Genomic DNA, 19816 nt, shown 5'->3' on the forward strand with positions numbered 1-19816 from the left:
ACCCGGCCAAGGTACAGGCCATTTATGATTGGGTTCAGCCCACTTCTTTGAAGGCCCTCCAGAAGTTTTTGGGTTTTGCTAATTTTTATCGGAAATTTATAGCAAAATTTTCTAGTATTGCCAAGCCATTGACTGATCTGACTAAGAAGGGTGCTGATGTGTTGAATTGGTCTCCGGAGGCTGTTGCTTCCTTTCAGGAGCTGAAGCGAAGATTTACCTCCGCCCCGGTTTGCGGCAACCTGATGTCTCAATCCCGTTCCAGGTAGAGGTGGATGCTTCTGAGATTGGTGCAGGAGCTGTTTTGTCCCAAAAGGATCCTGTAACATCTAAAATGAATCCCTGTGCTTTCTTTTCCCGAAAGTTCTCTCCATCTGAACGTAACTATGATGTGGGGAATCGGGAACTGTTGGCCATGAAATGGGCATTTGAGGAGTGGAGACATTGGTTGGAGGGAGCTAAACATCAAGTTGTGGTCCTCACTGACCACAAGAATTTGATTTACCTAGAGTCAGCTAAACGCTTGAACCCTAGACAGGCTAGGTGGGCCTTGTTTTTTACACGTTTTGATTTTGTGGTCTCTTTTCTTCCTGGAACTAAGAATGTCAAGGCAGACGCCCTCTCTAGGAGTTTCTTTGCTGATTCTCCTGTGGTGACCAAGCCTGCTACCATCTTAGGCGAAGGGGTAGTTCTTTCTGCCATCTCGCCCGATTTGAGACTTGCGCTGCAAGAGTTCCAGGAGGACAAACCTGAGCGTTGTCCCAGTGGAAAGTTGTATGTTCCTGACCAGTGGAAGAAGAGAGTGATGTCTGAAGTTCTTTGCTCTGCATTGGCTGGTCATCCAGGTATTTTTGGTACTAGAGATCTGGTGAGTCGCTCTTTTTGGTGGCCCACCTTGTCTCATGATGTCAGGAATTTTGTGCAGTCCTGTGGGACTTGCTCCCGGTCTAAATCTTGTTCTCGCTCTAGTGGGTTGTTGATGCCTTTGCCGGTCCCCAGGAGGCCACGGACCCATATTTCAATGGATTTCATCTCTGATATGCCGGTCTCTCAAAGAATGACTGTTATTTGGGTGATATGTGATAGGTTCTCTAAGATGGTTCATCTTGTACCACTCCCTAAGTTGCCATCTTCCTCTGAGTTGGTGCCCCTGTTTTTGCAACAGGTGGTTCACTTACACGGGATTCCTGAGAACATTGTATCTGACAGAGGAGTTCAGTTTGTGTCTAGATTTTGGAGGACTTTCTGTTCCAAGCTGGGAATTCAGTTGTCCTTCTCCTCTGCTTTTCACCCCCAGACCAATGGGCAGACAGAGAGAACAAACCAGACCTTGGAATCGTATTTGAGATGTTTTATTTCCGCTGATCAGGATGATTGGGTTTCATTTTTGCCCTTGGCCGAATTTGCTTTAAATAATAGAGCTAGTTCTGCCACTTTGATGTCACCTTTTTTTTGTAACTTTGGGTTTCATCCTCGATTTTCTTCAGGGCAGGCGGAGTCTTCTGCCTGCCCAGGTGTTGACACTGTGGTGGAGAGAATGCACCAGATCTGGGACCAAGTGGTGGATAAGTTATCTCTCTCCCAGGAAAAGGCCCAGCGGTTTTCCAATCGACATAGGACCATTGGTCCCCAGTTTAAGATTGGTGATATGGTGTGGTTATCATCAAAAAATATTGCTATGAAGGTGGCTTCTCCTAAGTTTAAGCCTAGATTTATTGGACCTTTCAAGATTTTGGAGATTATTAATCCGGTCTCTTTTTGTTTGGCTCTTCCTGTCACATTTAAAATCCATAATGTGTTCCATAAGTCCTTGTTGAAGAGGTTTGTTGAACCAGTTGTTCCTGGGGTGGCACCTCCAGACCCTGTATTGGTTGAAGGTAACATGGAATATGAGGTAGAGAAAATACTGGATTCCAGTTTGGCTAGACGGAGACTCCAGTATTTGGTTAAGTGGAAGGGTTATGGTCAGGAGGATAATTCCTGGGTCTCTGCCTCTGATATTCATGCCAAAAGATTGGTGCGTGCCTTTCATCGGGCTCACCCTGATCGCCCTGGTGGCGTGGTTGAGGGTTCGGTGACCCCTCCTCAAGGGGGAGGTACTGTTGTGAGTTCATTTTCCCATTCGTCACTGAGGTCTTGTGAACTCCCTATTCTGGTAAAGGTAGGTAATGAGCCTGATTATCAGGCACCTGAGTCTAATGAGGATGACTGGCTGAGTGGAGTCACGGACTGGATATAAGGCTGCCGACGCCCTTCTGCCCTGCGGGTGATTTCTCTGTGGACTTTTTGGACACCAGGCTGATTCCTGCTCCCCTAAAGCTATGTTTTTTGCTTTGCCTGTTGCATTTGTGTTTTGTTTTTGTTTTCCTTGCTTTTCTGGATTCTGCCATTCCCTGCTGGGGTGAGCTGATTCTCCTTTTGCCTGTTGCTCTGTCTTCAGAATATTCCTGAGTACTGACATAGCTTTTTGAAGCCTAGCATCTTCAGGGCCTTTTTCACTGTCAGTCTGTTGGCTCTTATTTTCATAGGGTTTTTCACAGATTGCAGAGAGCAGCCTTCCTGTCCTTTCCTATGTAGTTAGCTTGGGCCCCGTCTTTGCTCAGTCTATCTTTCTGTCTGTGTTAGTGTTTTCATCTTGTTCACCGTCATTATATGTGGGGGGCTGCCTATTGCTTTGGGGTCTGCTCTGCCACAGTTTAGATTTCCCCTTTCTTTCTTTAGGCCTATTTAATTCTCCGGCTGTGATCGATGGGTCTAGGGCATCGTAGGAACCCCCCACGGCTACCGCTAGTTGTGTTGATAAGTTCAGGGGTCTGCAATCCGATAGCTGCCAACTTCTCTGGTTTTCTGGACTTAGCTAGCATTTCTGTTTTTGCCTCCTACGGTGACTCAATCATAACAGGGATGGGGGCACTTAATGTGTGGGGGGATTTGGCATGGAGATGGGGGATTTCATGTGTGTGGGGAGATTTGGAGTGGGGATGGGGGATTTAATGTGTGAGGGGAGATTTGGAATGGGGATGGGGGATTTAATGTGTGTGGGGAGATTTGGAATGGGGATGGGGGATTTAATGTGTGGGGAGATTTGGAATGGGGATGGGAGATTTAATGTGTGTGGGGAGATTTGGAGTCGGGATGGGGGAATTGAATATGTTTGGGGGATTTGGAGTGGGGCTGGGGGGATTTAATGTGTGGGGAGATTTGAGGACACAAAATTAAGAGTATGTATGTATGAGGGCATGTATGAGGAAACAGTTTGGGGGATGGGTGCCAACAGTATGGGGAGCAAACGGGTAAATGTATGTGGACACAGTATGAGTAGCGATGGGAAAAATGTGTGCAGACACAGTATGGGGAGTCAGGGGTATGTGTGAGCAGACAGTATACAAAGTGAGGGGGTATATATATGAGGAGACAGTATGGTGAACAGGGGGATGTTAGAGGAGACAGTATGAGGAGGGAGGAGAATAGTGTGAGGCGACAGTATGGGGGGAGAAAAGTGAGTGGGCACAGAATAGAGACTAATTAGTGGGGGCGTAGCATGTGGGGACAGTGTAAGGGTACAGCCAGGAGGGGATAGTATACCGTGGATGAGTGTGATGAAAAGGTACAGTATAGAGACTGAGCCCTATAGGGAGGACACAGTGTGAGAGGACAGTGTGAAAAGGTATCCCAGTCTGGAAAGGAGAAATCAGTGTGAAGAGCATGTACCAAAAGAGGGACAGTGTGGGGTCATATTTTGTGCAGACAATATAGTGAGAGGCAATTATTTATTCAGGGGCTCAGCGTAGTGCAGATATTTTTATTAAGGAGCATTATAATGACACTTCTATCTTTAAGAGCATTGTGTGGAGATTTGCTGCAGAAGACCGGAGAAGATGGAAGACTGCAGAGATGTGGATGAGAAAACTCATCATAGGGTCTGGACAAGAAGAAGAAAAGAAGGAGAATGACTCCAGAGACGGCGACATCTATAAGGTACCTGGATGTAAATATTATTTGTGAAACTGACTTATTCTCATGTTTTTATTTATGTTAGGAACATTAAAAGGGTTCTCCAGGTTTGTGATGAGTCTGCAGTCATTCTATGTAACTGCAGACATCTGAATTCTCACAGTGCGCCCTGAACACTGTTAGGGTGTGTGCACACGTTGCGGATTCTGCTGTGGATCCGTAGCTGAATTGGCCCTGCGGTTCCACAGCAGTTTATGCTGTGTTGTACAGTACCCTTTTAATCTATGTAAATTGAAATCCGCAGTGCCCACGGTGCGGAATTTTCCGTACGGATTTGCTGCGGATTTAAATCCGCAGCATGTCACTTTTTTGTGCGGATTCCACAGCGGTTTGGCACCTGCTCCATGACAGGTATCAAACTGCAGGGGAAACCCGCAGGCTAATCCGCAGGTCTTTTGACCTGCGGATTTACCTTTCGGATTTATACAAATCTGCGTGGAAAATTCTGCAGCAGAATCCGCAACGTGTGCACACACCCTTAGGATTCTCTTGTGCCGGTGTAACAGGCCAGATTAACCCCCCCGCCCAGAATATACCCGGGGTTAAAGTGGCCTAGGCCAGATTATACCCCTGGTATATTCTGGCCTAGGCCAAACTATACCCCGGGGTATAAATTGGCCTAGGCCAGTTTATACCCCTCTGGGCCAGACTATACCCTGGGTATATTATGGCCTAGGCCAAACTATACCCCGTGCTATAAATTGGCCTAGTATCCAGCCCAATATGAATAAACATCAAAATGGTTAAATTTAAAAATAATCCTTTTATTAATCATCACATAAAACCACAATAAACATAGTAATAGTAGATGAAGTAGTCAGTGTTTGGGAAACAAAAATAAATTCCCTGGAACTAATTCAAAGCTTAGGCATATTAAAATGCACCATAGGAGCATCAATCATGTAGATGGGCTGGAGGCTGTACACTTTTTTCTAAGTATGGGAGATCTGGATCCATCCCTGCATTCCTTGGTCATGGAGCTGCTGGAATTCATTTTGTTACACAATTTTTTTACTTTTAAGATAGGTATTATTTACAGAAGCGAGGCACGGCGATGGGGGCGGCATGTGCGCCATCCTACGCCAATCTCTTTCTCGGTCACTGGGAGAGGGAGTTGTTCGGGGATGGCACGTGTGCCGCTTCCCATGTGCTGTGCTGGTACAGATATATTGACGACATTTTGTTTGTATGGCAGGGTCCCGAGCATGCTCTTCATGAATTCATCAGTAATCTTAATAAGAACAACTTAAACATAAAATTGTCCACAAATTGAGAAAATAGATATCCAGCACCGTTGTATGGAAAAATACCCTGGATGTCTGCACATATATTTGTCACATTAATAAAAAAACATCTTAATCCCACTTGGAACGGGTGCTCAATCCCATGTTGAAAAAACAGAACATTCATTGTGAAGAGAAAGAAAAAATAGGATGGCACTCACCGTTCATGTGAATCAAATCACTTTATTTCATATACACAAGGCATCGGCATAGGCACGGGAGCAATGTGCTGGAAGACGGACAACAGCCGTTTCGCGCTCAATACGCTTCAACAGGTCCTAACATAAAATTAACAGATAAGACTTCTAGGGAAGTCATCGACTTCCTGGACATCAAAATTACAGTGTCAGAGGGTGGCTTAGTATTGACCGATGTCTTCCGCAAGGAGACCTCGGTCAATGCAATTCTACACGCCACATCTGCACATACATCTTCTACTAGTCATGCCATTCCAACTGGCCAATTTTTAAGACTAAAACGTATCTGTGCTACTGATGGGATCTTTGAGGAGCAGGCTCGGGACCTTTCCCAGCGGTTCTGTGACTGGAGTTACAGCAGGAGATCGATCAAAAGGGGCTATTTGCGGGCCAAGCGAACCCCACGGAATCAATTGTTGGGGGTGAAACATAAAGTGGTGAATGGGAATCAACCCATTAGATTTATATCCACCTTTAATAATCGCTGGTCTCAAATACGGGAAATTATGACTCGACACTGGCCTGTTTTAAGATCAGATCCTGTACTGAGAACTATCTTGCCCGAGCGTCCCCTTTCAACAGCCAGGAGACCACAAAATTTGAGGGATATCCTGGTGCGAAGCCACTATGTGGCCATTTCCACAGACTCCTTTGGTGCTGGTGTACAGAGACAAGGCTGTTACCCTTGTGGCTCCTGTCTGGCTTGCAAGAACATTCTTCGGGCTACTTCTTTTCCAACTGTAGATAGAGGTGGGAGCCATCGGATCACCAGCTATATATCATGCAGCACATGTTATGTGATCTATCTCGCCACGTGCCCATGTGGACTGAGATATGTGGGTTTGACGTCGTGGGAACTTCGGGTTCGTGTCAGGGAGCATATTAGAGACATCAGGGCAGCTGAAGAAATCACGGACCCTGTGATGCTCAAGACGGTCCCTCGACACTTTAAGCTGCGCCACAAGTGCAACCCCACAGGCCTTAAATTTATTGGCATCGACCGTGTGCGTGGGGGGATCAGAGGTGGTGACCTCAAACGCACACTGGTGCAGCTTGAGTGTCGATGGATCGTTACTCTACAAACCATGGCACCTAAGGGCCTTAAGTGAAAAACTTTTGCATGCTTTTTGTTATTGGACATCCGATACCTTTCCCCACCTCCTCTGTTTCTTCTTCTTTTTTACTCTTATGGTGTGCTCTTTTTAATTCTATTTCTTTTTTATATTTTTTTTGCAATTGTCATAGTGACTATTTATGATGAACATGTTCTATCCAGATGCATGACTGTCGACAGTGGCTAGCTCCGGTTCCGGTGAAATGGTTTTCGAATCTGAGGAGGACAAATTACAAATTGGATGACCCACCCTGGAGACATCGATTTTCCATTGTCACTTGTTTGTGCGACATTATAGCTTTTGTTGCATTTATTGTGTAACAATTAGATTCCATGATATATGTAATTATTATATTGTATAATGGGAAGATGTTTATCTCCTTGAGGGATTTATTGTTTTTCACTTATATGTATTTCCTTTTTCTTGCCATGGGTGAGTGGGGGCCAATCATTAGTTACATTTTTTGCAATGTGTTCTTTCTTTTTTTCAATCCATTCGGTACCCTTGGGAGTGTCATTTAAATATTCTATATTATTATTTATTTTTCTACTCTCCCCTGGCTAATTATTAATATGTTCATGATGGGGACGCATATGTGCAGGTGGTGATAGCAGTTTTATATCTCTGTTTGAGCTATTCAGGGGATACCGGTACGGAACCCCGACGTTGTTAGAGACCTCTTTTATCCTCGGGGTCCTTTCTCCCTCCGTGTTGCTTTTTCCCTGTCTTTCTTTTTCCTTTTTCTTTTCCCCTTTTTTTCTTAATATTTATTTCCTTTTCCCCCATTCCTGTCATCATTGCATTGCCCCATATTCCTTATATTTCATTTTATAAACTCCACTCAAAACTTTATACACTGCCGCATACCGGGCACTGTTGCCCATTTGTCTGCCAGACACTAAGATGTCTGCCACGGGGGTGCGCATGCGCGGGCGACTTCGCAGTCTTGCGTTGCCTAAGGCCTTCTTAGTATGACCGCGCTGGATACTGACGTCACTGGAGATTTCTCCTGACCAGCGCTGCCATTGGAGGGCCAGCGGTGACGCGTTGCCTGGGAAAGCTCCGCCCCTCATGCGCCACATCCTCGTGGCTGATATCTTGCACCTGGATTTAGGGATATTTATATGTGGCCAGCATATCTATCCACACTGCCCCCCAAGGAAGCCAGATAGGCGAAACGTGCGTCGGGGCACGTTCCTGGAACTTGGATATTCACCCATATGGGTAAGCATGAAATGGCACTTTAATCTGCACCGTCACTTTATTTAGTAAAGGAGACATAGCCTCTATCGTGGGCGATTCCCTGTACATTAGCCACAGTGCTCTTCTATCAGCAGTCTCTCTACCCTGAAATGGATGTTTTGATCGAGATGGGATCTATAGTGACCTGTGATTTCATGCGCAGGGCAATGTTTTGATTGTTGTAATACGGGTACTTTCAGCTCCTGTGGCGTATCTTACTATTATTATTACTTATATCTTATTGTTTTTTGGGGGATTTCTCCTATGGTGCATTTTAATATGCCTAAGCTTTGAATTAGTTCCGGGGAATTTATTTTTGTTTCCCAAACACTGACTACTTCATCTACTATTACTATGTTTATTGTGGCTTTATGTGATGATTAATAAAAGGATTATTTTTAAATTTAACCCTTTTGATGTTTATTCATATTGGGCTGGATACTCTTCTTATGTGTGAATTTTTAAGTATGGTGAGAGTTGCCCATCCCCTTTGGGGACTATGGAAATTGCTGATTACCCATGGTATCGGTTATATTAAACTTATATAAATTGGCCTAGGCCAGATCTGACCCAGAGGGGTATAAATATACCCCAGCTGCTGTAGATCAGATTTTTCACGCTTTTGAGAACCATCAAAAACGGGGCTCCTGGCAGCACACGGGCAGAGACAGCGAAGGGGCCCCAGGCAACACACGGGGCACCAGGCAGCGCACAGGGACCCCTGGCAGCACACGGGGGGGGGGGCCCAGGCAGCGCACAGGGGCTCCTGGCAGCACACATTGCCCAAGGCAGCACACGGGAAACCAGGTAGCGCACAGGGCCCCAGGCAGCACACAGGGGCCCCAGGCAGAGCACAGGGTCCCAGGCAGCACGTGAGGGCCCTAGGCAGCACACAGGGCCCCTGGCGGCACACAGGGCCCTCGGCAGCACACAGGGGCACAGGCAGCAAGATTCCTGCTTTTCTGGTATTCAGATAGAAGCCCTTAGCGATCCATGAAATAGCACCCAAGCGCGATGTGACCCCAGCATTAGACTTCAGCTGCCGCTGGGCTTCCTGGCCAGCAACAAACGTCCATTTATGCTACACAGCACCAGCACATTTTCCAGGTGCAGGGTGTCATATGATGAAAAAGATATGCGCTTCTATAAGTCATCTGTAAACTTTCTGCTCATGTTTATGACCCTTTTTAGCTTACTTTCCTACCTCATCACCTTTGACCAGTCACACTTACCTTTTTAGAAAGACACAAGCTGTGCAGATGATTTAATCAGTATTAACATTATAGCACTGTGTTTAGCATAAACTACACAGAAGACTTGTAACGTCAAGGGGATGTCCACTACTCGGACAATCCCTTCTCATTCCATATGTTTGCTCCAAGAAAATAACTGGAGGCAAGTACAAGTGTTGTTACTTCACTGGGGCATTGAGATGAGGTTCTCCGAGCAGTGGACAACCCCTTTAAAGGAAATGTGTAATCAGAAAATGATCTACTGCTTATATCAGGGTTTTTTTTATTACGCTTATTTTTTAAATGTTTTTGGAATTTTATTGCATATCACAATCTGTTTTTATAATACAAATTATCATGTGCCTTTTTAAAATTCAAACTTCCTGCTCTTCCAGGAAATCTACAAGTACATTATCAGCAATGAGCAGACCCTAACCCAATCTTTTGTAATGAAGCATCTAATGAGCATGTGTAAAGATGAAAGTTGGACACATCAATTTGCGGGACTCTGGTCTACCATCCAGGTTAGTGGTCTCTGGTCACAGAATCGGGGGCTCACAAATCTCTTACCTTCTAGGATCCTCAGTGTGGCTTTTGATAATTCGGGGCGTATTGGCGTGACATGATAATTGCGGCATGACAGGCAAATGATGTAGCACAGGCACTTGTTAATTAAATGTTGCATCGGAGAATGTAAGAGATTTATGAGCCCCCCCATCCAGACTATTGACCTTTCTGATGAACTGGAGTCCCCTCAATGGATTTCCCATCTGTAGTATAGATCATTGTAGGGGGAGGGGGAGCAGGGGCAGCTGTGACATCGCCTGTTGTGACTGGTGCATTCTGTGTTATCTGCTGTCCATATCGATGTCACCTGTCATGGTAATCCTGCCTCTGCTGATAAGGAGCCTGCTGAAACTCTTCCAGAAAGGACAGAAAGTATAAGTTTAAATTGGCCCCAGTGGCCAGTGCAAAAATTGCAGGATTACTCATTTTGACTTTTAATAAAGATTGTGACATAAAAAAGGCAATTTTTTTTAAATGCATGTGACACAAAGACTTGATATATACAATAGGTAATTCTCTGATGAAAGCCTTTGCGTTGAATTAGAGGTCAAACAGAACTGTCATGCTTGTACACAATTTTGCTAACCAGATTGGCAGTCCCTGGGGATGTGATAAGTGATATGGGGAGTGGTAAGAAAGTCCAGTGGAGGACATGCTCTGTGTTCTGCACACATGACAGTTTTCACTTTATCATCCTGCTCTTATTTCAGTATGAAAGCAACATACCGCCTAACAGTACATGATAATGCGTAGTGCAGGCCACTGATCCGTCACATCATTCCTTATGATTACACTGGCCGCAGCTTTGGGATGGAGCCAATGTTTTTTTTTTCAGAAATAAAAAAAATAGTGTAGAACAACGTAGCATGGAGGCTTGGTCAAATATATGCGAGAGCCTACAGGCAGAAAGTATGCATCAGGGCTCATGCAGACATCTGCGCAACATGGTCCAAGCATGGATCGCAATGCACGGACTGTCCACAGGTCTCCTTATCGAAACGCTTCAGAATTATAGGAAGCTGTCATGCTCAAGTCGTGAGTCCCACGGCCATTCCGCTTTGCGGTCCATGCTTGGACCAAGTTGCAAGGACTTCTGCATGAATCTTTATACAGTACATGAGAGGAGAGGAAAGTTCTCAGGTAACTCCAAGGCACTGTCCACAGTTTCAGCTGATGAAGTAACTAGGGTGTGACCGACAGTGGGGAAAATAACCATTTGATACACTGTCAATTTTGCAAGTTTTCCCAGGAACAAAGAATGCACGTCAACTGTGAGACAGGATCTTAAAAAAAAATCACATTGTATGATTTTTCCATAATTAATTTTGCATTTTATTGCATGAAATAAGTATTCGATACAATAGAAAAACAGAACTTAATATTTGGTACAGAAACCTTTGCTTGCAATTACAGATGTCAGACATTTCCTTTAGTTCTTTTACCAAGTTTGCACACCCTGCAGCAGGGATTTTCGACTACTCCTCCTTTCAGATCTTCTCCAGATCTTTCAAGTTTCGGGGCTGTCGCTGAGTAACATTGAGTTTCAGCTCCCTCCAGGGATATTCTACTGGGTTCCGGTCTGGAGACTGGCTCGGCCACTCCATCACCTTGAAATGCTTCTTAGGCCTGTTTCACACATCCGTTTGTCTCCATCAGCCAGGATCCACCGTTTTGCAAGAAAAAGGATCTGCCATTTTTCTTGGCGGATCCGTATTTTCCCCATAGACTTGCATTACCGGCGAATCTTGACGGATGGCCATCCGTTGGATCCGTTTTTTTGCGGATCCACCAAGATTTTGGCGTCCGCTGACAAGTCTGGACGGACAATGCAACATTTTTCTGGCTGGCCGGATCCGCATCTCTCTCTCTCAATTTGTTCTTTCGCCGGATCCGTCAAAAAAACGGTCCGGTGGCACACGTTCATGTCCGTACACAGGCGGATCCATTTTCCGCCATTTTGGCGGATTACAACTGACAGAAAAAACTGATGTGTGAAACAGGCCTTACTGAGCCACTACTTAGTTACCCTGGCTGTGTGTTTCGGCTCATTGCCATGACGGAAGACCAAACTGCGACCCATCTTCAATGCTCTTACTGAGGGAAGAAGGTTGTTGGCCAAAATCTCGCAATACATGACCCCATCCAATCTCCCTTCAATACGGTGAAGCCGTCCTTTTCCTTTTGCAGAAAAGCACCCCCAAGTATGATGTTTCCCCCACCATTATTCACGGTTGGGTCGGTGTTTTTGGGGTTGTGCTCATCCTTCTTCTTCCTTCAAACAAGGCAAGTGAGGTTGTCACCAAAAAGTTCTATTTTGGTCTAATCTGACCACATGACCTTCTCTCATGCTTCCTCTGGATCATCTAGATGGTCAATGGTGAACTTCCAACGGGCCTGCAGGATTTTTGTCCATGACAGCTTAGTGTGTTAATAACGGTAATGTTTGAGACTGTAGTCCCATTTTTCAGGTCATTGACCAGGCCCACCCGTCTAGTTCTGGACTGATTCCTGTCCTTTCTCAGAATCATCCTTACCCCACGATGTGAGATCTTGCATCGAGCGCCAGACCGAGGAAGATTGACAGTCATCTTGTGTTTCTATTAATTGTGTCAACAGTTGTTGCCTTCTCACAAAGCTGCTTGCCTATTGCCTGTAGCCCATCCCAGCCTTGTGCATGTCTACAATTTTGTCCCTGGTGTCCTGACATAGCTTTTTGGTTTTGCGCATGGTAGAGAGGTTGGAATGTGATTGAGTGTGTGGACAGGTGTCTTTTATACAGGTAACGAGTTCCAACAGGTGCAATTAATATAGGTAATGAGAGCAGAGTAGGAGGGCTTCTTAAAGAAACACTAACAGGTCTGTGAGAGACAGAATTCTTGCTGGTTGGTAGGTGATCAAATACTTATTTCATGCAATAAAATGCAATTTAATTATTTAAAAATCATACGATGTGATATTGTTTTTTTTTATTTTTAGATTCTGTATCTCACAATTGACCTGTACCTACAATAAAAATTACAGACCTCTCCATTCTTTGTAGGTGGGAAAACTTGCTATATCGGCAGTGTATCAAATACTTATTTTCCCCACTGTAACTCACAAACATCTAATAATAAAAGAAATAGGTTCAGGGTGTAATGCATAATGCAGCCCAGAGGAGAGGGAAAAAGTCAAAGGTAGAGTGGGGCGGCATACGTGTCGTAATCACTCTTGGATATTACAGTATGTAGGAGAAGTGTAAATGATAACAAGGGAAACCAGAAAGTATTTTCTGGGCATTGCGTTCTTCCATTTGCTGCCTCAGCGCTATCTCACAGTACTGGACAAGATTGGGAAGGGGACTCTTTGTTGATAGGCCGAGCCACACCGAACAAATGCCATCGAGTGATCCCCAATCATTAGGAAATGGATCGTGTAGCATCCGAGCTTCCCAAATGGTGTACGGAGGTGCTCTGCATTAATGTAGCAGTCAATACATTGTGATCAGGAAGTAAAGTGCGGCGCTCACCATAACATAAAAGCGGTGCTTTATTGAGTAATTTATAATATCAGCGCTATTGGTACAGGAAGTACAAAGAATGGTGTGAACAGGCACAAGCCGTTTCGCGTATTCACACGATTCTACTAGCCCCTTTGTAAAATCTTCATGAAACTGAGAGGGTTGTGTTTAAGAAGGTAAACATCTAGGGACTCGGTCACTTTCATTATAGGAGCGCGAGGAATTGATTGTTCCAAACAGGCACAACTCTTGTTCGGTCAATCTTGTCATTCTCTGCTCCAGGCTCTAGTACTAATAACCTGGAATTCATCTTTTTGGTTACAAACCCGCAAAGAAACTGCCCGCATTTTCTCTTTTACTATTACAGAAGTATAAAACGAATCCATATCCACCTGTGGGGAAATAATGATGAATGGTGTTGCTTCTTATAGGGGCAGGTGCAGATAAGCATATTTTCGGTCCGAGTGTGATCCGACAAAACATTGGATTACACTTGGATCGATGTTAGTCTATGGGAAATATCGGATGACATCTGAGTGCAGTTCGATTTCCATACACAGAGTGGTGAAGATGGAGACATTTTTTTCTCCATCTTGTCCTCATCCAAAGAATCAGCATACTATGATCACACTCAGAGTGTCATTTGCATAATCGGCCTCAGATGAGGGAGTATATGGCCGTCTGCACCTGTCCTTAGTCAGGGATCCACATGTAGTACGGAGAAAAGGAATGAAGTATGGCATTGTCAGGTGATCTTCATTGATTTTTAATTGGAACATGTGGTATCCAAGCTTCCCAAATAGTATATGGTGGTGCTCTGTAGTAGAAGGGTGCATATGAGTTGCCTGTTCACACCGCCTGCTGTACTTGCTGTTCAATAGCGCTGATATTTTGACGTTACTTAAAGGGAATCTGTCACCTATTTTTTGGCCTATAAGATGCGGCAACCTCCTCAGGGGCTTATGTACAGCATTCTGTAATGCTGTAGATAAGCCCCCGATGTAACCTGAAAGAGAAGAAAAACGAGTTATATTATACTCACCCAGGGGCGGTCCGGTCCGGCGCCTCCCATCTTCTAGCGATGACATCCTCTTTGCTTCCCGTCGCGGCTCCTGCGCAGGCGTAATTCTCTGCCCTGTTGAAGAGCAGAGTACTGCAGTGCGCAGGCGCCGGACCTCTCTGACCTTTCCGGAGCCGCGACGGGAAGCAAAGAAGAGGACGTTATCGCTAGAAGATGAAAGGCGCCAGAGAGGGCCGCCACACCCATCGGACCCGGACTGCCCCTGGGTGAGTATAATCTGACTCGTTTTTCTTCTTTTTTAGGTTACATCATGGGCTTATCTACAGCATTACAGAATGCTGTAGATAAGCCCCTGATGGCGGTGGCCGCAGCTTATAGTCGAAAAAATAGGTGACAGATTCCCTTTAATAAAGAACCATTTTTATCTTATGGTAATTGCCATATCCGTGACTTTGTGAATTGTTTTTTGTTTTAGAACTATAGAATAGAAACTCAGCAGAGAGACAGCTCCATCAATAATAAGAGGTGGTGCCTCCACCCCCCTTGCTGCTTTGTAGCACCAACATATGTTAGGAAAGGAAGAGCACCATCTATTGAGTTGTGTTGTGCAATCATATGATATAGCGCTGTGTACTTACAATTGCTCATTTCATTTTTCTACTCAGCTAATTCTTCTTTTTTCTTTGCTATATTAAGAAACAGGAAGTCTTTTTTCCCTGCAATTTGCTTTCCCCTTCTCCAACTCCTGACCCAGTTGCTCCCCCCTCTCCCTCCACCAGGGACTTTTGCAGTGACCTAGGAAATATACAGGGAAAATTGACCTCTTGTTTCTACATAGAGCTTGGAAGGATTCAGCTACTCAGTTTTTAATCATTTGATGTCATAGACCTAATGGAAAAGGGAAGAATTAGCTGGGTAGAAAGGCAAAATGAGCCATTGTAAGTACACAGTGCTATGTAATATGATGAATGCCGTATATTAAGAGGAAAAAAACTTTGATGTGAGAGGTGCTTTTTCAAAATTGAAGCAAATTTGCGTAGTCTTGAGTAAAAAAATGTCCCATTACTGTTTGTTATCTATACTACTCATACAGAGGGATATGTTTTCAATGAAACAGATAAGAAACCGATCCTCTATAATCTGGTCATACAGTTCTATCATCGAGCCCCTCAAAGTCTTTGTAACAAAGATATGGCAGGAAGTAGGGGACATATGAAAGGCATTATGACAGCAGGAACATATTAAAAAGGAATGTTTGGAGCATGTAATCATTGAAAGAGAGGCATTTTTTTGTTCACAATTTTTGAAATTTTTTTTACTTTATGTTGAGTAATAAAAAAATGGTTGACATAACCCTTACAGCCTGCATATGTACATACAGTAGATGTGAAATATTTGTTAGCAAAATAAACCTGGGTGTACATATACATATTTTTTGCAGGGTCTGATATTGAAGAAAAATTGTTAGCACTGGCTTTATTGGTGAATGCTAGCACCCAGTGACTGACCCCCCCTCCCCCCGGCATAACAAAATCATCCTTGATGGAGATGCAGTTGAAAGCAATGATGAAAGAGGGACCCCATTATTCTCCCTCGGCGTCTGACGTCTCAGCGCAGCAGAGCTCCTGCTGCAGAGACCGGAGCAGTGAGGGAAAGAGGAGTAGAGGTGATTGTTGTATGCTTTTTAAATCAGTGAGAACATTGTGGGACCCAGAATGCTGTATGGAGGATTACGGGGTGCATTATACTATATGGAGGACTGTGGGGAGTTCATTGCACTGTATGGAGGACTATGGGAAGTGCATTATACTATAAGAATGACTATGGGGAGTGCATTATACTATCTGAAGGATTATGGGGAGCGCATTATACTATATGAAGGAGTATGGGGAGTGCATTATACTATATGAATGACTATGGGGAGCGCATTATCCTATATGAAGGATTATGGGGAGCGCATTATACTATAAGAAGGACTATGGGGAGCGCATTATCCTATATGAAGGATTATGGGGAGCACATTATACTATATGAAGGACTATGGGGAGTGCATTATACTATATGAATGACTATGGGGAGCGCATTATCCTATATGAAGGATTATGGGGAGCGCATTATACTATATGAAGGACTATGGGGTGCATTATACTATAAGGAAGGCTCTCTGGGGGCTATTATAATATTTGGAAGGCTATGTGGGAGTTTTTATGCTGCATGCAAACAATTATACAGTGTGAAGGTTTGTTTGGGGTCTATTGTACCGTGTGAAGGGCTGTGTGGGGCCATTAAAGTGTGGAGAGATGTGGGGCCATTATACTGCATGAAGAGATGTGGGGGGCGGTCACAGTTGTAGGATCATACTGTGTTGGGAAGGAGTTAGGGGAGGGGGGCAATTAGAAATTTGGCTGTGGAACCCCATGCTTTGTATATACACCCTTGCTAGTACATATAGTAGCTTGTGCCAAGCAGTGAAGAGCCAGATTAAAACCATGAAGGTTTATCTGTCAAATTATTTGCAGCAGGAAATATTCACATTTTACCATTATAGATTGATGATCATTGTAATGTTACACCATGGGGCAGTAGTAAAAATTTAGGGTATGTTGTCGCAACTGGGTCACACAAAGCAGAGGAACGAGGCATTCTCTCATCGTGGCAACTATAGAAAGCAGCAGTCTGTACTGTAGCGTCTCCTGAGAAGAATAATGGATGGGGGATGGGAGAACACAGCCAAATGTTTTTGTTCCATTATTTCTTTTTCTCAAAGGGTCTGGTTAGTAATTCTTCATGATCTTTAGCAAAGCCAGGCTGCTCAGTAATATACCTGTCAATATGTTCAGTGCTAAGATGCTTTGGACTCACACAGTGCACTGGAAGCTTCACAACAATGGAGGAATAACGGGAAGAATACAGAGTGCATTTACACTGCATTAAACAACCATGTGTGCCGGTCATTTACCAATTTTGCTTCAGTAACAGATCAGTCAGCGCACCCAGGCTGCCACTGATCTCAGCAGCACAGGTCCTGTCTACGCAAAACGATGTGCTGCCAAGAGCCATGATCTTTCGGGCAAGCTAAAAGATAATTTCACTTCAGGGACAAGTATTTTACCCGTTAGGCCGGGGTCACACTTGTGAGTGCAATGCGAGAAATGCGCGTGAGTCTCTCGCTTCAATACACGGCACTGCCGCTGACACTCGGGACCGGAGCGTTCAGCTGCACAGAAATACATGCAGCCACACATTCCGGTCCCGAGTGCCGGTGGCAGTGCCGGGTATTGAAGTGAGAGACTCACGCGCGTTTCTCGCATTGCACTCGCAAGTGTGACCCCGACCTTTGTTGGATGATTTTTTGCTTGTTTAAATATGATTAGTGGGAAACGAGAATTCCTAGGAACTGCCGTTCACAATAACTCTGCAGCCTAAAGTTACGGTAAAGGGATTGTCCAACTCTGGAGAAAGCTTCGGCAGGTGCAGCAGATTGCAGAATCCTAATGGCGTGTAATGCATACACCGTTAGGATTCGGCTCCGCGTGCTGGATCGAGGGGTCCTCATTTGACCACAAACATTTGATTTGCAGTCAACACGATACTGTATGGGGACTGAAAGATCGTATTGGCAATAGTGCTATCCCATCACAGCTCCGTCTGCCTGTGTAAACAGGTCAGTAACGGACCACTGATCGGCTTTTATATAGGAGATTGCCAGTCATTTAACCATCTGTATTGCCTCTTCTAAACAGAAAGAGTTGAAGTGGAGCCCTGTAACAAAGTACGTAAGGTGAAGTGGACAATCAGCACATCCTTTACAGCTTTATAATCATGGTGTTGTTGTACCACAAAAATTCCTTATGTGCGTACACCCTTCCACTTACAATATGAAAATGTACAGAGGCTCCCATGTAAAGAAACACCAAAAGACAAACAAAAGAAATTCCGATGTGCACTAGCCCTAATTTGTAAGTGCAAATACCTGCTGCTGTATTGTTAACATTTAGATCTGCTTCCATGCAAATCTGCGATCACTCCTCTTCCTGAGATCAGTAAAGAGTCACTGTGGGCTCAGAGTGGTATAAACCACAAACTCCAACCTCTTGTTAGGCTGTGTTCACATGTACCAGTAATGATCAGTTAGAACGGATCCGACAGCAATTTGTTGGCAAAAAAGTTGTGGAGACACAAGTTTTTAGTCCACTTAATACCTGATCTCTGCTGGATGCTTTTTTTTTTTTTAAACATTGAAATCTATGGAAAACGCATCCATTAATTAACCATGCATTCGTGCTTACTGGATCCAGTACACATCTTATGCTGGCCATACACATAAGATGGTTTTTGGCCAGCCTACAGCTATCTGAGCCGTCTCTCCCATATACAGGAACACTCGCTCAGCTGAGCGCTGCTGTTTTCTCTATCAGAAAGCTGCTGTCATGTCATCCTGCGGCCTATCATGGGAAAAAACAATGCGATCGGCAGTTTGATATTGGACCTGTGTGACCGACATCTCTCCCGCCCATCAGTCGGCCGGCGCCCCCATATAAATTAGAGTGTGCCAAACCCGTTGATATTAGTGGGTTCAGCCAGCATTAGTCTAATGGATATAGGGACCTTTAGAACTAAACATTACGCCATTCCTAGCATATATACCACCATCGCCATAAACATAGGATCAGTATGATAGTAGAGTAACCCCCTAAGTTATGCAGCAATTTTGTTTTTGTGCTTGTTTTTTATGGGATGTAACTGATACATTTTTGGGTGCTACATAGGGTGTTATGATTGCTATTTTTGGGGTAATAAACTTTTTTCCAAAAAGATGACCAAGAGAAGGATAATTCTGACTTTTTTTTCTGTTATGATATGGGTGAATTAACCCCTTCACCACAAGCCTGTTTTCACCTTACTGACTAGGCAAAATTTTACAATTCTGCCCAGGGTCAATTTATGTGTTAATAACTCACAGATTTGTTTTCTCGCGTGGTAAAATTGATATGGCAGCTTTATTCTTTGGATCAGTAGGACTACAGCGATACCATATATCTATTTATGTTTTGGCGCTTTTACACAATAAAAACTACTTTATAGAAAAAATAATTATTTTTGCATCGCTTTACTCTGAGAGCTATAACTTTTTGTTATTTTTCCACTAACAGAGCTGTATGGCGGCTTGATTTTTGCAGAACAAGATGACATTTTCAGAAAAATCTCCTGCAGACCCTGGGTTGTCATGCCAACCCATGGGCACGCTGCGATCACGTGACAGGGGCGTTGACAGGTGGAGCTAGTGATGCGCTTCCGGCGAGGGCATGTTAAATGCCGCTCTCATAAATTGACAGCGGCATTTAACATGTTAACTGTGGATCGCGATTCCACCAACGGCTGTTAGGAGCACATGACAACTGATCAAATCAGCTGTCATGTGAATGAAAAGATGCAGGCTCAGCGCCGGAGCCCGCCTGAAAGAGGGGGAGGCATCCTATGACATTCCTATATATCATAAGTCGTTAAGGGGGACCTGTCACTTGCTAAAAAAAAAAAGGAGTTAAATACCTTGTAAAAATAACTAAGTTCCCCTAATTTTGCCATGTGTTTTTTGTTTTGCAATGCATTGCTCTTTTGCAGAGATATTCTCCTTTATTGCTTCTGGAG

The 19816-nt window shown here is 44.2% G+C and overlaps 1 long non-coding RNA gene across 1 annotated transcript in view; it reads left to right on the plus strand.

The window, feature by feature from the left end:
• The window catches only part of LOC141086189 (uncharacterized), a 41295-nt gene extending 33039 nt beyond the window's left edge, over window positions 1-8256 (plus strand). Inside the window, exons 2-3 of the long non-coding RNA XR_012231531.1 lie at window positions 3838-3975; window positions 6737-8256. This is a non-coding gene — a long non-coding RNA (uncharacterized lncRNA). The remainder of the gene's footprint in view (window positions 1-3837; window positions 3976-6736) is intronic.
• Window positions 8257-19816: the final 11560 nt, after the last annotated feature.

Source organism: Dendrobates tinctorius, unplaced genomic scaffold (genome assembly GCF_039654945.1).
Source record: "Dendrobates tinctorius isolate UK_male_01 unplaced genomic scaffold, ASM3965494v1 ptg000030l, whole genome shotgun sequence".
Classification (NCBI taxonomy): Eukaryota; Metazoa; Chordata; class Amphibia; order Anura; family Dendrobatidae; genus Dendrobates; species Dendrobates tinctorius.